We start from the raw sequence: 17,438 nt of genomic DNA, 5'->3' as shown, positions 1-17,438 counted from the left end.
ACAAACGAATAAAAGGAAGCAATTTATGTCGATAGAAATTGTAGAGAGGTCGTTGTATTTATCTAAAAGTATAATTACATTATCAGTAATTCGTTAATAATTATTAAATTGCTCTAATAACAAAACAATATAAAAAAGATTTAAAATTTGTAGGTTTGATACCGCAATGCGCACGGTTCTGTTGCCGAGTGCGCAGTAGCAAATTTTTAAGTTCCTGCGCAGCCGACTGGGCTTCAGTTTGCGCGCGGCAGCCCAGAAGCGAGTGTATCGTGCGTTTCTCCGTTTCCTTTCCTACGACTTTCTACGGTTTTCATGAAATAACCGGGCGTGAAGTGATAATATCTGTTCCTATAGCGTGGAAATACTGCAGAACGTAAGAAATCATCGGCAGAGTGCATGTTGTGGCCATGGAAAGAGTCCTGGAACGTCATCGGTGAGTGACGCTATCTCTAACTACGTAGTTTTTATGTAATTCGAATATCGTATCATTATATTGTTCGATTTAAATATCGTTGAAAGATATAATTTTGGGAGTAATCGAGAATTTTCTTAAAACATGTGTACAGTATATATGTTAATTATAATTTGCATCTTTTTCACTGACATCTTGAATCTTAACCTTACTAGCGTTCATTCAAAATGGTGCATGTTCCGCCATATTATCCCGCGCGGCTTTTTTTGGCGGTTAAAAAAATATCCTGAATTTCAAATTATGTTTTTTCGTGAATGAACTTCTCAAACGGAGAAATCAGAATCTTTCGCGACCCCGATAAAATATTTTATACAGCACATGCGTACGAAATATTAAATATTTGAAATCTTCGAAATATTTTTGTAACCAGAACGTATCGCAAAATTGTCAGTTCAGGATTGATGATTTGTTCAATCTAAATTTTTTCGAATAAAAACACAAAATTTTTACCTTTTACAAATAATCTTTTATTTTTTTATTTTTTAAATTTTACGAAAGATCAATTTGCTTTCAATATTGGATCCTTTTTTTTGATAATAACGTAATTTATGTTTTTTACAATTTTCGTTGGGAACTGCGACATAGTTCGTGATTCATGAAGTCGTAGATGCATATTTATGAATATTGCATTCTTCAGCAACGTTTTAATCTTATCTATGTTAATATAACCGGATGGCGTAATTAGACGTTACATTCAGGAATGCTAATCACATCTTGAATATAATCATTTAAATAATCAGTTGGTTTACGTTCGTATACTTGTACAGTCGTGGGTACGTAAAGATCGTTATTTTGAAATTGCTCTGATGGTAAACAAGCAGGTGGGCTGCTACGGCGGGAAATTTGAATTATCTAAAAACTTAAAAGTGAATGTACAAGAATACGTTATATCGTGATATCGTGATAGTAATATTATTCGTTAGAGTTTCCGCATTTGTTCATTATCTAGTCTTTGGTCTGAAAATTAGCTTCATCAAAGCGATTTTCATGCATATGTATTTCGATCTCATCCTATATGGATTGTCTGACAAACGACAGTATGAACGGACTTAGCGGACTCAATTAGACTTTCAAGAATTTCTTTTATTCCGCGGAATATAGAGTATTTCTTTTTAAATGCCAGCAAATAAAAGTATCACAATCTTTCGACTTGCGCGCAAACGTTTCGAATTAGATAATTGGCAAAAATTAGCGACAGAAGTTAGACAGACAGAGGAATAAATTTGAAAGTAAGAATTTCGAATTGCGCGAAAGAAACGCGCAATTAGAGATAAAGATGGTGAAGTTCTTTATCGACTGGGACATGCGCGGGCACGTCGACGTTCAAATTCCCTCCGCTAGGTGGCGCCACGCAAATCTTACGTAAACAGATAAAAACTCACGTACTTTTACCTTCCGTCAGCGAAATGTGATATCAAGTAGGTTATGTCACGACAAACGAAGAGCTCGTGACTTTTTGATTATCATTGATTAGACCGACAAACACTCAGACACGCGCACACAGAGAAAGAGAGAGAAAGAGATGTCATAGAAACTCTTTAATTACGTTTCACGTATAAAAAAAATTAACATTTTCCCTGTTCAGCGGAAACAAACGTTCGCGGAATTGTTGGTGTCGGTCGTTTGACGTCAGTATTGTTGCTCGTCGTCGTCGTCGGTGACAAAATAAAGTTAATTGTATTAATTCCCCGCAATAAAATTAATCCTGCCGTACATGGCTGCGAAATTAATGGCAGCATAATTTTAATGTACACGTTTGAACGACACGCGTGACGTCAAGGCGACGTTGTTTCGATGAGAACCTATTTGAACTGGAATTACGTGATAGCGTATCGTTAGTAAGAAGAGTGCTTCATATAAACATTTTTCCTTCTTTTTCTTTTTTTTTTTTCTTTTTTTAAGCTCGCCTCTAACGTTAACAATCTCCGGAATATTTCACAGAACAGAGAAATATCATCTGGTTTTTCGCATTTATGTAATGAACATTGATAAAATTCATATCTTGCGTTAGTCGTTTAGAATTTTTCTATGAGGCCTTAAATTTTCTTAATGATAAAACCTAGTAATAAAATTAGAAATTTTGAGAAAGAAAAAAGCTTAAATGTCAAACGTTGACAAAAGGATCGTATACTGATTCATCTACGATCTTTTTCGCGTGTATCAATCATATTGTACATCGAATTTTCGTACGTTTCTCGATTATTGCGGGATCAATTGATGGACGGGGTACGTGTATTTATAATTTATTGGACTAAGGCGCACAATCGAACGGGCCAGTCGCGTTCTACCGTTGGAGCGGTGAACACCGTGAGAGGAAGGGGGGGTTTGATGAATTTTTCTTGGCAGAAAATGTTTTGAGGTTTTGGAAGCATCCTCGGGCATGCGCGGCATGCGTTCTGCAGAGGCGATCAAAGATCATCGGCTCTCAATGCGGTGAATCGGCCGATTTTCTTTGGAGAAAACGGGAAATCCTCTAGGTCGAGAACTTATATTTTTAGGGTGAGACACGTTGAATTATCGCGCGGGTCGCCCATCGGGCACAGGAACAACTATACACCCCCTTCCAAAAGTGAAATTGAAAATTACAAGTTCTTTTTTTTTAATTTGCACAAGTTACGGGAGCAATTGTTGAAAAAAAAAGAAGTAGAAAAAGAACGAAGAATGCAGTTGGAAATATTTGAAAAGTGCTGGTTCGCGTGGAGCTCGCGTACGCGTAGGACGGGTCAGGGACTCAGGGAAACGTAATTGCGCGATCTCTGCGGTATTTTCTCGGCCGACGTTAAAATTCTGCGAATCTGCTCGCTCTAGAAGCATCATCGAGAGTTATTAAGAAATATCATCGAGGTGGATCGTACGAGATAACCATCTCCCCTCTCAGTCCGGAAGGTTTCAAGTTTTTCAACGTTCCTTCGAGTATGCGCGCTCCTCGATCGTTCCGCAAAATGACGAAGGGGTTAGGGGGTGGAGGGAAGTGAAGCATAACCGGTCACAGTGCGCACACACGCACGAGTGTGTACACAACGAAAATCTCTTTACGCGTCTGTGTGTACAATAATCATCGTTCTGAAATAAAACCTCGTTAAATAATTTTCCCAGAAGAAAAAAGAAAAAAAAGCACACGTTTCATATATATATGTTATTCGAGTAATAAAATTTTCCAAATGAAAATGATAAAAAGGGAAGGTGGGAAGTAAAAAGAAAAAAAGAAAAAAAGAAAAAAAGAAGAAGAAAGGAATGAAAATGGTACAAAGAGAAAGAAACGAAAGGAAAGAGATGGAAAACGGGGGTAGTGTGTTAGAGGGTTGGGCGGTCGGGGCGTGCAGCTGCGCATGCGCGTGAACTCGGAACGTTTCGGACGGCAAAGACAGGACAGTCGAACGAAGACCGCAGTACCGCGCAGATCGGTTGCCCAGTGGCTTTACACCGAATTTGTGCGCACGAAGGATTTTCTCAGCCTCTCTCTGCCTCTCTCGCGTGCACTCTGTCCGTGTCTTTTCGTCTTTCTTCTCCTTCCTCCGTATTTCTCTTTCTCTCTTGTTCTTTCTCTTGCGAGAACACCGACACGTGAAAACAGCTAATTGGAACATATGTACGTACACTTTCGCAAAAAAAGAAAAATATATACATATATTTTACGTTTGATAACTTGAAACCAAAAGAGAAAAGAAACTTTGCACGCGCGTATATAGACACAAAAAAAAGAAAGAAAAAAAAAGAAATCAGACATACGTATACAGAGGTGGAGACAAATTTGACGCACGCGTTTGGTACAGAAATTCGAATAAAATCGAGTACAACGATGATGGAACAGCGTACATAGGGAGAGGACGATAGAGAAAGAGGAATCGTGTAACGTCTCCGATAAAACCGGCCTTGCGGGAACGAACGGACACACGAGGCCAGCGATATACTCGCAAAACGGAAGACACGCTCGCGTGCGCGCGCACGCAAACGAGGCTCGTCCATGCGCGGACGTCGTGTGGCTCGCTGCCCGCTGATAACACACGATACGTTTGACCCGGCCAGCTTCTATGAAAAACGACACAAAAGGAAAAACATCGACCTGCGTCTCGGTGGATATCCGTAATTCGCACCGGTATCGAACTACTTCAATAGTGTTGACCAGAACTCTCTAAGAACTAAGAGAAACTCGTCTTTTAGTTTCTTCCATTTTCTTTCCTTCTTTCTCTCTTTCTCTCTCTCCCTGTTTTTTTTCTTCCTCTTTTGTTCCGTGGCTGACGAAGCAGAAGGGAAAGGCATTAGTAACGATAACGTACACGAGTGAAGGGAAAGTATCGTAGAGTCAGTGTCGCGAAGAAAAAGGGGACAAAGAAAGAAACCACGAAACACCCCCCTTTTTTTCACTAGAATGCGAAAAAGAAAAAATCGCATATCGGCCGCATCGTAGATAAACCGAATGTGCCTGGGGTTATAGGTGTTCTCCGTTGTTACAGTGGAGATGCACGACCAGAGGAGACCAGAGGAGGAATAGGAGGAGGGATGCCCGGGGGGGTGGTGGCGGCGGAGGGAGAAGTGATTTTCCAACGGTCGTCGGCATAGTAGTGCATGCGCGGCGCGTCGCGACGCGGCGCCTCGCGGTGAAAGAGTAAGAAGTAGCGATTTCGTCCTCTCCTCGGTTTCTTCCCGTGCGTGTTTCTCCTCGTAGACGTCGGGCTCTCTTGTGCTACATTCTTACGCGTTCCCTCCTTCTTGCCTTGATAACCGTCCTGTGGTCGACGGACCACCGTCCTTTCTTCCTCCTTTTCCTCCTCCTCCTTCTCCTCTTCCTCTTCTTCTTTTCGTTCTTTTCCGTTCCGCGTTATCGTTTCCTCTCGTCGAAACTCTCTCTTTTCCCCCCCTCCCTCTCCCGCTCCTCGTTGATAATTCCCCTTTTTTCTTCCCTGTTCGTCACGAGACACGACGTATACACACATACGTACATATTGTACGTATATACATGCGTGTGTATAGTCTAGTCTCCTAAAAACCACCACCTCCCCACGCCACCGTTCTCTCTGGTTCTCTCCTCTCCTCTCTCCGGTGTGTTAGAGTGTGTTGAGAGATTTCCGCCGGTGTGTCGACTGGATTCACTTGGTACGCGTTTCCTCGCGCCTCGAGTCAGAGAGACGGGAAGCTTTCCGGGGGCTGCGTGTGTATTTTCGTGCGTCGCGCGGGGTCTCGTGCTTCGTTAGGTCGCGCCGCGCGAAACCTAACGTTTCTTGGGAGGCTGCTGTTTCTTCTCGCTTCTCTGTGTCCGTTTTCTCCCCCTCTGAGTCTCCCGTTTAAACTCTCTTTCTCTTTCTCTCTCTCTCTCTCTCTCTCTCGTTTGTGTTTCCCTTCTTTCTTCGTTTTCTCCTTTCTTCTCTGCTTCTTGTTTCCCTTTTCTGTTCCAAATCCACGATCTTTGCCCGTCGAAAAAAAGAGAGAGAGAAAAAAAGGAAAGAGAGAAAGAAAGGACCGCGTGTGTGTAACGCGTACATGCGGGAGAAGGAGACACGAGGATCGTCTTTTTTCTTTTCTTTTTCTTTTTTTTTCTTGGTTCCTTTTGGCAGTCTTTCGTCGTCGTCGTCCTCGGTGTGCAGCAGCGGCGACAAGCGGCGGCAGCCAGCAACACACGGCGACGAGCGGGCGTCCGTGACACGATCCAGGGGAATCGAGCGATCCGTTTGTTCGTGGTTGCAAGTATAACGAGTGCTTCGAAACGCGCGAATAAATGTGTCGGTCACGGTACAAGACGTGAAGCGGGGGAAATACACGGCAAGTGAGTATATTTTTAGTAGCAAGCGCCAAGCGCTAAAGGCAGAAGTGGTATAAACGGCGCGCAGTGGCCTGATGAAGCGGCGTATGTGACATCAAATTTCTCTCTCTTGCCACCTCGACGAGACACCCGAGACATCTTGCAGACCATCAGCGCGCGGTGAGTATTGCCCCGAACCGATTGATTCGCCATTCCGCAAACAGTCACCGCCGCCGCCGCCGCCGCCGCCGCCACTACCACCCCCAGCACCCCTCCGCCCATCGATGCCCACCCAATCCACCATCTCCTCCGCAGGCTAGTCCATCTCTCTCTCTCTCTCTCTCTCTCTCTCTCTCTCTCTCTCTCTCTTCACCCCTCCAATCCTCCAATTCGTGCTCGTGTGCCTTCTGCTTCTTACACTTTTACACGCATGTACCATGGATACACGTGTAGCACACGAAAGCTCTGAAATTCCATATTTTCGTCCCTCTTCCGGATACTTTTATATTCTCGAATTTTATTTTTCCCCTTACATATGCATATAGCAGTCTAGAAAATTCTGTCCGTTTCTCTGTCAGTGTCCCGTTCCTTTGCCCGAGCCTTGCTCGAAAGGTTAGGTGGTCGTCGAGCAGCCCCGCTGCACGCGAGGAAAGGGTACATACGCGTCCGCCGTCTGGACCGGGGAATCGCCGAGGCACGCATAGAGAGTGACATCGGCACCGAATTATGTAACCGGTTCGTTTTCGTTTGTCCATCCATTCGTTTGCTCCGCGTCCATCCATTCGCTCGATCCCATCCTTCGGTTTCCTTCCTTCTTCTCCTTCTTCCTCAACCTCCTATCTATACTACCCTCCGCGGTTGTGCTGCGCGGCACTCGCGCGCCACACAACCTCCCCCTCCCCCCTCACTCGCCTGCGCCGCTCCTCTCGCCGCCCCTCCCATTTTGCACCGGTCGCGGTTAAACATTATTTCGGGAGTGCCAGCCAGCCTGCCAGAGCCCGCGTGCGATCGACAGAGACGGCTAGAGGAGAGACTCGCCGTCCTTCTAAACGGCGGCTCTCTTCTCTCTTTTCCTACACCACCTCGTGTGTCCCGGGATCGGGCAGGCGCATTATCACTCGCAGCACAAGCTTGCTTTTCGCTCGCGCCTGCATTCCTTCCTGCCGCGTTGCTGCCTCCTCGTTTCCCTTTTCTTCTCCGCCGACTTTACACCCTTTTGCGTGTACGAGGCGAAGGCAGACGTAATAACGTGAATGACGCAATAACAACAGCACTGTTACAACCGAAGCCTTGAAATTCGAAGTCCGCCCTCCCCTCCTGCCTCCTCCCTCGTGTTGTTCGAGCGAATGTTCTCTGTCGTATAGATACCCGTTATCGTTCGATCGCGTCGATTTTCAGTGGATTATTCTGCATCTCGTAGTTGTTTTCGACTTGAGGTTATGTACCGTGCGAGTGATGTTTGGTCGGATTCCGCGGCGTGGTTACGTAAGGGTGGGAAAAATTGTTACACGCCTGGGGATATATATATATATATCTGTCTCTATCTCTATCTCTCTCTTTTTCTCTGTCTCTGTCTGTGCCCGGTCAGTTCGAGGTAAACGGAATCGAAGCGGGCTCGAATTACACGCTGGGTGTACCCCGGTGAGGTAATCCCCGCGTCTGTGCACTAGTAGACACACGGTAGAGTAGCTTGTCGTTTTTTCGTTGTTACGACGTTTCCACCCGTGCCGCGCAAACGCCTGGGAAATATTTATTTTCTCAGAACACGATCTCGAGTTACACAAACTTCGGCACGAATGTAAGCACGAATTATTGAGAGAGACCGCTGTACACACACGCGCCTAATGGTGTGTGTATGTGCGTGTATAGCTAGTTCGGCGGATCGTTATGTGTGTGTGTGTAGTATGCTGCACACGACGACGTTCGATGGTGTGTAGACCACCGTGAGTGAATCACGGTACGAGGATTGATAACAAATTTTACAACGGTGGAGAGAATGAGGGTCTGGTCTGGTCTGGTCTGGTCTGGTCTGGTCTACTTTGCTCTGCCTGCTTTGCTCTGGCAGTGGAAAGGGTCGCGATTAGTCAGACCCGGAGTAGTCTCTCCGTCCCTTTAACTCGGCCATTCTCGTCGAAATAATCGTGCATAAAATTCCTCGATCCCCCCCTCCTCTCCCCACCACTATTCGCGTCGGCCCTTGGCTACCCCTACCACGTTGCCACGGGCGCACGCCTTTGCTCTCCCCGATTCGCTTTGTCCTGAAATACATCGAAGACTCGTTCTCTCTCTCTCTTTCTCTCTCTCTCTCTCTCTCTCTCTCTCTCTCCCTCTCCCCTGATCTATTCCCCTCCTCACTCCCTTCTCTCTCTCTCTGTCAGTCTGTCTGTCTCTCTGTCTCTGTCTTTCTCTCTCTCTCTCTCTCTCTCTCTAGCGTGCCAGCTTTCTGTCCTCGTTTTGTCCTGCTTTCATAGTATCGACCCAATACGGCTGACCTAGACTCACTTGCAAGGAAGTGTACTCAACCTTTGACACTTACTCGCGGCGCTGACGAAACCGGCTCTGCGATCGATAGCCCGTCAAAACTAATTACGCACGTGGGGAAAACGGTCGTGTTCGACGTGGCCAGCCTTTATCGCGCCCCGTTATTTCGTTTCGTAACCCCGTTTCTAGCAAACGTTCTTCTAGCACTTTTCCACCGTCTCTGTTTACCTTCAGCTGCGTGCGAAGGAATCGCGTGTCACCTTTGATCGTCAGCTTCGAAACGAATGGGAAATGGGGGGAGGGGAACTCTATGTGACGAGGGGGTGAAGAGGAGAGGAGAGGATCGGTAGGTGAGGTTAGAGATCGAGTACACTTTGAGCAAAAGGAGACGACAAAGGCTCGGTTCTTTCGGAAAGCAATTTCGTGCAAATCCTCCAGACGGAGGGGCAGGAGCTCCCCCTGAGTCTTTTGAGATAACCGCAGTTGAGGGATACTCCGGAAATATAAATACCTTGGATCGATGTCACACGTTTGTTGTATTGTCAAGACGAATGTGAGATCGAAGATTTTTATTACCCCGAGGACGTTGAATTTTTGTCGATATACTCGAATAATTCCCTTCGTCGTAGTGAGAGCTTTTCGTACTTTCGATCGACACCAGAACTACCAAGATGACCGATTTATTTTATGAATTTTCACCAGAAATTCTATAAATGCGAAACGGTGTACTCGCTGCGATTTAAGTGGCCAATTTATCATTTTTATCAGAAATTCTATGGACCTAAAACGGTATATATTTTTTGAGAAATGACTGACCAATTTACAATTTTTACTTCGACATTTGAAACGATCTTTCGCCAACGTGTGACTCTGTCTTATTATAAAGTTTTGTTATTTTTTTTTTTTTTTTTCATTTCAACGTCTCTGACGCGGAAATTATTTGCTCTCGGTTATCATCGGTTATAGTTCCGATGTTCAACGCGCGTTATTTTTACCAACGATGCCCGGCGGTGTGCGGGTTTATTTGACACGTGCTGGAAATATTAGCAGAGCGTTGAATGGAACCACGTATTCGTACGGACCACGGCCGGAGACACGTTGAGTTATGTGGGTTATCATCGGCGCTTCTCGAGTTGTTTACGGCGAGCCTACGCGTGGGCAAATATTTATAGAATAAATAAGAATAAAGAAGGCCGGTTTTTAGGAGTTGCTCCATAGTACGTTACCGTTTCGTATGCCTTTGCGACGAAAGGTTAAGCCGTAGCCATGAGTATATCGACCTATCGACCTATATTACACACCGAGGATATTGTGTGTGTATATATATATATATATATATATATGTATATATATATATATGTGTGTGTGTGTGTGTATGTATGTGTGTGGAAAGAATTACGCGGCAGTGTGCATCGAATGTGATTCTTGATAGGGGACCGAGAGGGAGGTAACGTACAGGGTGTTGAAACTAATCCTAACCTGCTTTCGTTCGAGAGGGTCTATCTCGCCGTTTTATTTTCGCTGCATTGAGACTCGGTGAAGGAAGAATGATTAAACGGATTGAAATTCCCTGGTTGAAAGAGTGGTTATGAAAATGACGCCAGGACGTCTTTGACGAGGAGACATCGGCTACATCAGAGAACGATGACTAAGAGGGGAAATATTTACCCACTTCGTTCCTCCGAGTCGCTTTCAGCCGTTCCGCGAATTAATTTTCCCTCCTAGCCTCAGAAGCGATAAAAAGTGTCTCCCCGAAAGTGGTGGAAAGCCCGTGTTATCCCTTTCAACGTTGGCTTCCTCTTGTGTCGATCAGTGATTTCATTGCTGAGGGGCTCGAACGATTTCCTCCTCCCCTCTCGTGGGGAAACTCGCTGTCGATTCTGCGTTCTGTTAACTTTCTTACCTTTACGGCTCGATCAGTAGCCCAATTCGATTCCGACGGACATATAGGTCATCGAAACGAACGCGTCTCGAAGGACACACGAAATATATATATCGAAATCTCGGGCGCGACTTTCCCCGATGCCTCGTTGCATGTCGAAAAAATTGAACTTTCGCGTGTACGTACATTATTTTGTACGTATATAAATATCGTTATGTTAATTATTTTACATGTACAGGGTGGGCCAAAAGTTTGTTGCTTGTTTCTCTTAATAGAATATCAAAGTACAGGAATTTTATCGACTTTAAATTAAATTTAAGTTCAAACACGATATCTTTTCGTTATGTTTTAAAAATTGTTAAAGAAAATTTTTTTTTAAATTACGCACAATTAAAAAAATTGCGGATTTATTTTCATAGGAAGTTGATTTTTAGCGTTCAGGATTGTCGATAATTGTATCGAAATTGACCACTATCGCTCTACACTCTGATTTTTACACATGCTAAAAAAGATGTATAATTATTTTGCACGTACAAAGTAGACACATTCGCAAAGAAAAATGAAAAATGTGTACTGGATGATTCACGTAACCTGCACGCTTGAAATAACTTTTGAATTACGCGTCCAATGAAAAATTGTTCGATACAAAAGTTGTGTGGTTTTACGGGAGGCAAAATATGGCGTGTCAGTTATTTGTGTGTGTTCGAAATTTCCAAAATCATCTTAATTTTTTTTTAATTGGATCATGTATTTTTTTTCGTCATAAAACGAAAGAATGCTAAATTCCTTATTAAAGTAAGAAAATATTAAGCCACATTGGTTCTGAACTTAATGGTTAAAACTACAACTCTTGTATTAAACAATTCTTCATTAGACGCATAATTTAGAAGTTACATCAGGTGTGTGAATCATCCTGTATAATAATACTGTTATATATATATACTGGTATATAAACATAAACAAATACATTTTCTCCGACAATGAATTGTAAATTAAGGTCCCTAAAATCGTAAGGTCCTCGAGGGCAGCCATCTTGCTCTTCCTCCCCTGATGAATTCTTAACCTCCATCAAGGTTTACCATTTTTTCCTTTTTTTTTTTTTTATATCAAGAAATATCGTTCCGTGATAAATTATTCCACGGACCATGGATTATCGTGTTCCAGGAATTCATTGATTTCGGAGAAAAATTCGAACATAGCGCCAACATATATACATGTACATGCGTAGTGTTTCGAGCCGAAATTGCGAAGAGCGGTCCGCGCATGCGCGATACGTGATTCCGTAACCGTCGCCGGTCACTCCAAAACGTTTCTTCGTAGGCTATAATCGTAGCGAGATAAAAGATGGTTTATATGTGCTCAATACTAATTACTGGACTATGCTCGATAAAGTCGGGACTGCCACGTGCTAGGAATAATTTATCGGCCCTTATATATATATATCGCTAGCTCAATAATATCCCAAGAAGAAAGAAAATTACCGAAAACCAATTTAGAGGTTATTTCACATTTAGTTATTACATTTTACGGGTTAAGTTAACCGATACGTTTAAAGGAACCAGGTGTGAGATTAAAGTGATTTGAAACAAGCCGAGGTACATATATTCGATATTATAGGTTTATTGCTACTAAAAATTCCCTAGGACTTTACACTATACTTACACTGTAGTGTATATATATTTATTGTGTATATATTTATACTGTAGTGTATATATATTTATACTATAGTATATATATATATATATATATCGTATATATATATATATTTATACACAAGCTATAGAGACGAAAATTTGACCAGGAAGTGTTCCCATCACGCCGCAGACGCTATCCCGTCTCCGTCTATCCCGTGTGTGGCTGGTACGCATCATAGTGGATTAAAAATAACTAGACACGTGTGTGAAACTGGTCGAGCGTGCGCGGCGTCCAGAAATAAAGCAGCGGCCCGTCGATTAACTTTTTCGAGGCGAAACTTTGCCGCTGGCCAATATGCATGTATATGCATATGTGGCCTAGCCTTCTAGGTGCCTTCTTCTCTTCTCCTCTCGACGAGTCTATAACCGATGACGGGTATACCGTTGTCTTCCTGTTAACGAAGAGAGAGAGAGATAGAGATAGAGATAGAGAGAGGGAGGATGCCCGCGGTTATTTTAACGTTGCCAGCCGTTGGCGGGCTCGATTCTCTAGAAACGCTTTTTCTTTCTTTCTTTCTTTCTTTTTTTTTTTTTTTTTNTTTTTTGGAAACTACGCACGCGCCCTCGAGCATGCTATGAGAAACGTTCTTGATGGCGTAGTGGAGCTCGAGTGGACGTTGTTTTATTGGATTTGGGAACGACTGTTACCGATCCATTTCTCAAAATTGTACGATTGCGCGCTTGTCTCCTCTATCATTACGAAAGCCGACGTGTTTTTTATCACCAAAAAACACGAAATTAGAAACTTGGCGCGTCGTTTGACTTCGTTTCACCAAGAAGGTGACAAACTTGAAAAATCCTGCAATATATAATTATATATAACAAGATATACAATTGAAAATATAAATTTGCACTGTCGTGTGCTCCTTTTATTAATATCGCAGTTAGAATGCGATGGCTTGACAAATGCGAACGATTTACGGTTAGACGCGAGCTTCGTGGTTACACGGTGAAGGGAGGAGCGACACGTGGTGGGTGGTGAAGTCCTAGGGAATTTTTGGCAGCAGCGTTGAGAGCCTTGCCCGTAATAAATCGGAACCACCCTGCTCCGTTTCAAATCGCCTTAGCCTCCGTCCGTTTGGCTTCTTTCTTAAACGTGTGTCGCGGTTTCATTAACTCAAACGGTGAAATGCAATTTGCGACGAAGGAGCGGTTGGAGTGGTTGGAGAGGGAAATGGAGGGGAAAGGGAGATATTATTGAGCTGGCGAGGGACGTTTATGGAGCAATCGAGACATTGTCTGTTTAATGTACGGCCGCACAATACCACGCTCCGTGTCTCCGAGCTCCTTCCAAGGCAAATGGTTCGAAAGTTTCGAGATTCCATCGGGATGAAATATCGTTCACAGCCTTTGGCTGTAAGCCACTTTTGTACAGAGCGGAGCAAAAGAGGGAGGAAGGGGAGCCTGGTATGCGTATATCTCATCCGACGGCAGCAGAGAAGGAGAAAGAGAGAGGAGGATCATTCGCTCTCGTGCAAAAGTTTTCTCTCCGTAAGTTTTGCGCGCGGCGGGGACAGTTATCGTCGTGTATCGAGAGGAAGGAACCTCTCTATTTTTCATATTCCCTTGTCTCTAAATCCCTGCCGTCGTAAAAGTCTCTCTCCTTCCTCCCGTTTGCCTCTCCTCTGGCAAAAATGGGTCAAAGACGATGCCGCGGGAATTATTTTCCGCGAAACAGTCCGCGATTTCTCCACTATTAATCAGGAGAACGTAACCGGTCCGCCTTTGCTCTAGCGTCGTAGACTGTCGCTCGTACTTGTTTTATACGTTGCCATCCGAGTCGGAAGATTCAGCGAATCTGAATCTTTCAAGGCTTTCCGATCGCCGAGGTTGATTCTCACGTTTTCGAATTGAAATTCCTCATCCCGATAAAACGGGCCTCGAGCTCGGAGGAATCGGGGGAAATGGGGCGAAGAACAAACACAAGAAACAAATCGGGGGGGAAGAGGAGGGGGATCCGGCGACGCCGTGTTTGGAATTCCACTTGGCAAAAAAAACCACCTGGTGAAATCCAAACAAGTGACTTAGAATTGCAAATGCACGATGATTCACAGTGGCGAGAGGCGTTCGTGATCGGGAATCATTAGAGAAAAAGGTCACTGCCGGACGTGATGAAAATTTCTTTTTTTTCTTTTCTTTTTTTTTTTTTTTTTCGCTAACGAAGTTGCGTTTGGTAACATACGTGACTCGTAACGGGTCGAAATAATTGAACAAAGAGTTGGCTAATACGTTTCACCGGTGGCCATCGGGGAATTGCGTTTCTGGATAGTTCATGTAGATAAAAACGTACTAAGGGCAACTTAAACCTAACGCAACGCCGTAATACACTTTAATGATTACCAACGGGAGACCTCGCCACTTTGGTATTTTTACGTTATCACACTACTCTGCGGTATTGTACGTATTCGAGTAAAAAAATGTTCAATATTTGTTAATGAAATGCACGTAAATATTTCTTTATTTACTCGTGCGTTTCTTTTCAAAATTATTCGTTACTATATGGGTAGTAACCATCTTTGGGTTAAAAGTCTCCTCCCACATATTTTATTTCATTTCATTTCATTTCATTTCATTTCATTTCATTTCATTTCATTTCATTTCATTTCATTTCATTTTATTTTATTTTATTTTATTTTATTTTATTTTATTTTTTTGACAAAACATCAAGATGTGAGAACAAACCAATTTCATCAATTTTAAATTAAACTTAAGTTTCAAACTATAATTTTTTTCATTATGTTTCAGAAATTATCTTTTTTCGGATTTATTTCAGTAGGAAGTGATTTTTGGCCCACCCTGTAGATCACTTGATTGCTCTCTCATTTGTATTAATCTATATTAATGTAATAGAAGATTATTATTGGCGCTGTTGGGAAATTCTCGACGCAAATATACAAATGTCTCCTTTTATAAATATGTCATAATATCGTGTTCGTACTTTCTAAACATGTATTTCAATTTATTGAATTCCCTTCCGACCCAAAGCCACGAGACGTTCGCGGACGTTCCTTCACGAGTATCCTGTTTGTCTTACAATTATTCATCTTTCGATGTTGTTCTCGATCAAACTCGGCCGTATGTTTATCGCCAAGTGAAAGTGAGCCACGCTCGATGAACTGACCGGTCTTCAGAATTGTCGATTAACTTTTTATCGGCTCGACGAAGTTTGTTACTTCAATGGAATTTTGCTCCCCTTGCGGTGTGAAAGTCCCTGTATTATCGACGGGGCGCTTCGAGAGAGAGAAAGAGAGAGAGAGGGATCAATGAAAAACCGTTGTCTCAGAATTTCGGGAACGCTATTAATGGAAAAATATTGGCCAATCGGTGCCAAAAGGATTGATGTACGTCGACTCCGCGTCTAGTCTGTCGGTACTTTGGCACTCTTCACCGGCGCAGACACTTAACGCGACCGTCTGCCAAGTTCCTTGATTGCTGTAAATCATCGGAATCCTGTGTTTAATGTTTGGACATGGCTCTGTTCGAACACACTGTTCTGGTTATTCTCTCTGGGATGTGATCATCACATCTCTGATCTGATTAGAAAAATTCTCTTTATCTCGCGTTTCACTCCCCCCCTCTTCTCTCTGACAGACACGGGTCTAACTGGGACGTTTTCAGTGAAATTCGACAGATCACTCGACCAAAGGCTTGCGTGCTTTCCTATAATTTCATTGGACGTTGTGGTTGGTCGCAATTTACCATTCTATTTTAAAATTTACCGTGGAAATGTGCTTTTCACGCAACATTTAGAAAAGTGTAAATTTCCACGATTCGTAATACATACACCGGGTGGGCCAAAAAGTTTCTCCCCGCCTGTTTTTCTGAACCGACCGTCAAAGTACAAGAAAAGACTAATTTCGTTGGTTTTGAATTACGTTTACCTTCAAACATGATTTTTTCATTGTTTAAACATTTTTTAAATATATGACCAAAAAGAATTCCGAATTTATTTTAGTAGAAAGCGATTTTTAGCTCACCCTATATATATATATATTAGAAGTACCCATAAGTAATGTCGCTTTTTTACTGTGTTTGTTGTTAATATAATTTAACAACAAACACAGAATGCAGGTTATGTAACGAGTTAAATTATTTTCTTACTAATAGCAATGTTTATTCAACTTGAAGAAAACGACATTAGTGTACCCCGTAATATGTACAGTTTAGTCTTACTAATTATATTTATTTTAGTAGGAAGCAATTTTTAGCTCACCCTATATATATATATATATATATATATATATTTTAAAAATCGCTTCCTACTAAAATAAATATAATTAGTAAGACTAAACTGTACATATTAGGGGGTACACTTATGAGTATGTCGTTTTCTTCAAGTTGAATAAACATTGCCACCTAGTGAGAAAATAATATATATATATAATATAAAAATATATATATATTATATATATTAGAGATATCCAAATGATATTCAGAAATGATCAGCTGTTCTTTGTTGAGCTATACTAGTGTTATTTGATCGTTCGATGCTTGTTTCTCACGTTGCCGTGAACAATTCCTCAAGTTCGTTTCCGTTTGGTGCATATAAGTTGATTGATCTAGCACGTGAGCGGTTCGTGGCGGTCGCTTAAATCGCGAAGACGCTCGACCCAGCTACTGCTACGCGATGTGCTAGGTTCGTACTACTGAAACTTCCACCCTTTCTCATTCCGACCGCGTCGCGTTTCAATTCTGGTGGTGTACTACGCTGCCTTTATATCTTCCCCGCGTTTGCCCGTGTTTCACGCTATTCCGAAGATTCGTAAGCGTGTACCTCTTGGGTTTCTTTTCTAAATAAATAACATGAAAAAAATATTAGCCGACTTGTGAAAATTAACGTTCTTTCGAGCTCCGTAAATTCTTTCCATTCTTTCGACGTTTCTAATTGTTTATATCGTCTATGTTTTTAACACTGTTGAATAATCATTTTTCCTTTTTTTTTTTATAAAACGACGAACCTTTGCGCCCGCCTTTGAAAATTCCGATCGTCGGATCGAGCCTCACTCGATTAATTTCAAATGACTGTAATTGAAAAATTACCAAGCCTCCGTATCTAAATTATTCGATACGAAGTTAATAGAATTTCATCGAAAATAGGGTTGTGAGTCCATTAAGAAAATGCAGGGGCGAGAGGGGGGCTGGGGGGGGGGGGCGGTGACATAATTTGTTTCA

General features: G+C 42.6%; 1 long non-coding RNA gene across 3 annotated transcripts; it reads left to right on the top strand.

Annotated features, from left to right (window-relative positions):
• Nucleotides 1–215: 215 nt before the first annotated feature.
• Nucleotides 216–6,770, top strand: LOC122535511. Of its 3 annotated transcripts, none has more exons than XR_006308187.1 (3): nucleotides 216–433; nucleotides 4,927–5,724; nucleotides 6,025–6,767. It is a non-coding gene; the product is annotated as an uncharacterized LOC122535511 (long non-coding RNA). The 3 variants fall into 3 exon arrangements; XR_006308189.1 differs by having other exon boundaries at nucleotides 4,927–5,566; nucleotides 6,025–6,765; XR_006308188.1 differs by lacking the exon at nucleotides 216–433 and adding an exon at nucleotides 4,122–4,568 and having other exon boundaries at nucleotides 6,025–6,770.
• The last annotated feature ends 10,668 nt before the right edge of the window (nucleotides 6,771–17,438 follow it).

The sequence above is a fragment of the Frieseomelitta varia genome, unplaced genomic scaffold (assembly GCF_011392965.1).
Source record: "Frieseomelitta varia isolate USP_RPSP 00005682 unplaced genomic scaffold, Fvar_1.2 scaffold_730, whole genome shotgun sequence".
In the NCBI taxonomy this organism is placed as follows: domain Eukaryota; kingdom Metazoa; phylum Arthropoda; class Insecta; order Hymenoptera; family Apidae; genus Frieseomelitta; species Frieseomelitta varia.
The sequence above is the reverse complement of the archived record's forward strand: the minus strand, read 5'-3'. Positions and strand labels throughout refer to the sequence as shown.